The following is a 4,941-nucleotide window of genomic DNA, read 5'->3' as shown; positions in this document are numbered from 1 at the left end:
GCGAAAAATCTACTGAGACCCTTGGGTGCCAAGTGATTCAGCACCAGGTCTTCCACCAATAAGTCCGTCGAGGCAGCAGTCGATGATTCCGGGACCCCAATCAGGCGAATATTGTTGCGCCTGGCACGGCTTTCAAAGTCCTTCAGACGCCCAGAGAAATAGTCGTTAGCGTTCCGCAAGTTCCCGACTTCGGCTTGTAAGTCGGAGACGTCAGTGATTAGACTAGAAGTCTTGAGATCCAGGGACTTGACCTTTTCGTTCGTCTTCGCCAGGTCCGTCCTGATCAAGTTGACGTCTATCGAAACAGTATCCAGCTTGAGAGTCAAAGCCTCGTATTGTTGTCCCAAAGAAGCCTTCATTTCGGAAATGGCACCCATGACATCCCGCAGCGAGAGCTCCTCTTCAGTCGAGGAGTCTTCCGGAATAGTCGTCGAGGATTTAGATGCTGCACCCGGCGATCCTTTAGTAAGGGTGTACCGGTCCATGATGTTCGTTTGCAAAGCACTACCTCGAACGCCCGTTTTGGTCTTGCGTCTCTCACTCTCCGGCTTGGTGGCCATCTTAGATCCCGGACCCTTGAGGGTCGCCTGTTGTCGGGTGAAAATGGTTACTGCGGTAGCATGAGCAGGACCAAGAGGGATGAAGTCGGTGCCAGTCTCAGAACTGGAAGCCACGATAGATCGGCATCAGAAAGGGAAAGACCAAAAAGCAAAGACACTTCGGGCTTGCCGTGCAACTGGCAGAGTCAAGCCGGTCTCTGGACAGGAATCGAAACCGAAAGTGATCGCCAAGCCCAGGCGAATCCAGCAATCCGTTGTTGTTCACTTACTGGACGGCCGGCCAAGATAGGATAGCCCGGGGCGTCACCAAGGAGCAGGCCCAAAAACTGTGGGGGTCCGTATCTCTGGACCCCGAAATCCAACTAAAGTTCAGAGAACGGGTAAAGAATCAGCACATCTTCGCCAATAAACACCCGTCGTCCAAGCCAGGATAAAGTACAGGATAGTCGGTGGAGGCGGTGAGGGTCCGGGAGCCCTGTGCTCACGCGACCATCTTGGGCACGCGCGAAGCTCCTCCCCCCCTTTGAAATATTATTAAGGTATTACACCATGCTTACGTGAAGAATTAAGTAGAGTCCTGGGAGAGTGTAATAATTTACCCTCCATCTTCATAAAAAAGTTTAGAGGGGTAGGTATTGGATGGAGCTTCCAAATGTAACTTTGAAAAGGCAGCAGAGCGACCATCCAGCATAGTAGTATCAAGGGTTGTGTTAGTTAAAGGGAACAGTTCATTTTCAATGTCAGTTCTTATCTGGGAGATCATATCAACGAATACATTTTTCACTGATTACATAGACCTTGCAATGGGGGAACTTCCCGATTAGTATTATCACTATTCCTGGTTAAAATTATCCAACATATAGAAAACTTGCTCTGACACAACATCTCAGACGTCTGTCACCTGTTGGAATTCAAAACAAGTGTGCAATATCTATAGTGCTTGAATTTGAGAATTATTTAGTGACAATTATGTATCGTGAAGAAAGGAAGTGATGTATAGTGTAGGTTGGAAATGGTCGCTAAGGCTGGGCAGGGTTTAAATGTACTTGTTTTGATATTCAGACAACATGGTTATCATTGGCTAATTCCATCACAAAGTGTTTTGCAGGGCTATTTTGTGTTCTGAGTAGTGTGTAGCAGGACCATCAGAGAAAGTGAGCTTGAACAGGCAATACTCTGTGATCTTCTATGACTCCGATGTAGACGTAACACCTGCGTAAACACCATAAGACGTCATAGTGTTGATCATCACTGGCAGAACAACTCTCTTTTGCAGAGTACAAAACAGCATTGCAATGCCACTACGTCTGGCTTATAACTGTAGGTGCCTCTTCACTCACTGTCAAGTCCAGACATTCTGTATCGCACTGTACCTGCACTCTGTCACTCATCCTTGCAAGCATGCATCCATTCATCCTTCCTCTGACTCATTCTACATTTACTCGCCCATCCACAGTCAACCTCACACATGCATTTAATAAGGCTGCAAAATAAATAAGAAGAAGAAAAGAAGAAAATCATGTCTGCCTGAACATGGCAGACATCTGCCCGTAATTAAAAGTAAAAGTATGCATTAGCAGCATTATGTCCTGCAATGGTATTGTATGTGGTGTTTCATAATTTTAAAGTTCCAATATGACCTCCACATTTATACCACCCCATGAATGCCACCCGGATTAGAAGCAGAGGACATGTAAGATGAGGTACAGTTGAAATGAGTGGCAGAGTGGCAGCAATCAACAAAGTATTACTGTCAGGAGAGCTGCAGTATACTCTAAACAAATGAAAAAGGGATTCAGAAAGAATTGAAACTGGACCTATAAAAGGAGAAAAGTAAACACTGGACCACCCCACCCGCCTTCACTCTAAAGTGCACTTATGTTCGGACTGATGTGCAATATGATCAGGCAAAACACTCTTTCTCACAGCCCATTAGTCCAAGTCCATATCCTGCCATATATGAATGACAATCAAACAGACCATTGGCAGAAGATGTCTGATTAAAAGCATCTCTATATGTCATGAGTGATGTAGACGGAGTGGTTATAAGCAGTGAATTGTGGGAAGCATAAGGTATAGTTGGCTCAGGTAACTATAACTGCCAAATTTCTATGGTTTTGTGTGTGTAAAATCAGAGCCTTCCTATCTGAGCCTAACAATAACGTCCCTTTAACCTTTTTGTTTTTCAGAGAATTTGTAAGGGTTTTAATGCTAATTCCTAACTATTAAGCCACTTTAACCTTTGTTTATGTTTCTTAGCTGGTTTCACCACATTTTATTTAATATAAATTGTACTACAATTTCACCTATAAGTTCAATTTAGTAATAAACATTTTTAAAAGTTTATAAGTACATTTTATTCACATATTTATTCGTATTTTCCATTTTTAAAGTAATGATTAACAAATCAAGGTAAGGTGACTTATGTAGTGTTTCTATAAATTCCATACACCAATGTTTTTATTTTTTCTATTCATTTTCTGGATCTGCTCCCAACCGAAAGCACACATTCAATACTAAAGCAACATAACATTTAGTACAAACATATGCTATTGAAATTTCAATAAGTGGATCACTGCCTGTGAGTGACTGTGTGGGTGTGTGAATGGCTACATGGGTATGTGAGTGTGAGTGGGTGTGTGAGCAGCTGTGTAGGTCTGTGAGCGGATGTGTGGGTCTGTGAGTGGGTGTGTGAGTGGCTGTGTGAGTGTGAGTAGTTTTACAAGCCTGTGAGTGTGTGTGAGTGGCTGTATGGGTGTGTGAGTTATTGTGTGAGTGGCTGTGTGTCTCTGAGTAGGTGTTTGAGTGGTTTTGTGGGTCTTTGACTAGGTGTGTGTCTATGGGTGTGTGAATGGTTGTGAATGCGAGTGGCATTGTGGGCGTGTAAATGGATGTGTGATTGTATGAGTGTCTGCTTGGCTCTGAGAGTGGTTGTGTGAGTCTGCGAGTGGGTGTGTGAGTGAGTTGCCGTCTGGGTGTGTGAGTGAGTTGCTGTCTGGGTGTGTGAGTGAGATGCTGTATGGGTGTGTTGTAGAAAAGTCTGCCCATAACGCACCCGATGCCCAGGCTGCTGGCGCAGGGCGACTCTTCGTTCCCATCTTGAATAATTAACAAATAAAGAGACGGGCGCTGAAGGCAGGAAAACAAGAACAGAGTTTATTACTCATGAGGAGAGCATGTCATTTGGGACACTCGCATAGTGTCTTCGGGAGGTGCTCTAACAAGTTTCTCTGAGGCTTCGCCTTTTATACACAGGTTCGTGGCACACAGGCATCCTTTTATTACAATCAATACATTGTGTAGTATGAAGGTATTCCAGCACGTGGCTACAGTAGGGGCCCTTATCCTTCCTGCAATAGGAGGGGGCTGTCACGCAGTTGAGTGTTCTGCTGATTCCATTGGAATGTGTGTGCCTGATCGAATCTCAGGGGGTGGGGTGGCCATGATCAATAGTGGCTTCTTTCAAGAGAGACGAGTGCATAAAGTAGTGGGCAATAAACTGTATCCTCGGGCTAAGGGATGACCAGCGGTCCGTGCAAACAATTAGGTTCAGAGGAAGAGGTCATCAAAGGAGAGATATTCATGAAAGAAAAGGTCAGTGTGGAAAATCGAGCGTAGAGAAAAGGGTTTATCCAAAGAGGGGTATTCATGAAAGGAAAGGAGGTGTTGGTCAGGCGCGGGGTGTGATCCCTAGAGACAGAGTCATGCGGGAGGGGAGGTGCTCATGACTTGTACATGTGAGAGCGGGGGCGGTCAGGGTGCATGGGGGAAGCTTGCAGGGTCAGGGAAGTGTGACGATGATCGATCGTGAACAAGGAGACCATGATACCTAAAATGGCTGTCGTGTACGTGTGTGCATGGGTCTATGCTAGCGGGATGACAGTCAGTGTTTTAGCGATATCCGTTCTGCTTACAACAAGGGGTACAGTGAACACAAAATGAACGCCGCTTATGTACATACACATTGCCATTTTCAACAGTCGCCGCTTTTTTACATAAGCAAGTTCAGTTTCTACATAGTTAATGCGATAGGCAGAATGCGCTACATGTTAATTTACATTTGTTGGGTTCTTCATACAATCCTAGAGATCGGCATAATATTTTAGTCGGAGTCAAAAAAAGAGGTTCCGAAACATTACAGCATCAAGTTCAGACTTTTCTCCGATGACAATAATTAAGAGTAATCTGATACCTTCGGGTCTTATCAGTACTTTGGAAAGCCAGATACATGGGTGACCGGTGAAACATTTTTGTAAGCAATCAAAATTGAGGGAGGAATGCAATTCGATGTAAACAACTAGTCAAGGGCGGGTAGAAAGTTCTGGAAGGGGGGTCTTAGTGAAAATTTCTTTTTCAACGACGAGCCACCACTGGTAGACTC

Source organism: Lissotriton helveticus, chromosome 7 (assembly GCF_964261635.1).
Source record: "Lissotriton helveticus chromosome 7, aLisHel1.1, whole genome shotgun sequence".
Taxonomy (NCBI): Eukaryota; Metazoa; Chordata; class Amphibia; order Caudata; family Salamandridae; genus Lissotriton; species Lissotriton helveticus.
The sequence above is the reverse complement of the archived record's forward strand: the minus strand, read 5'-3'. Positions refer to the sequence as shown.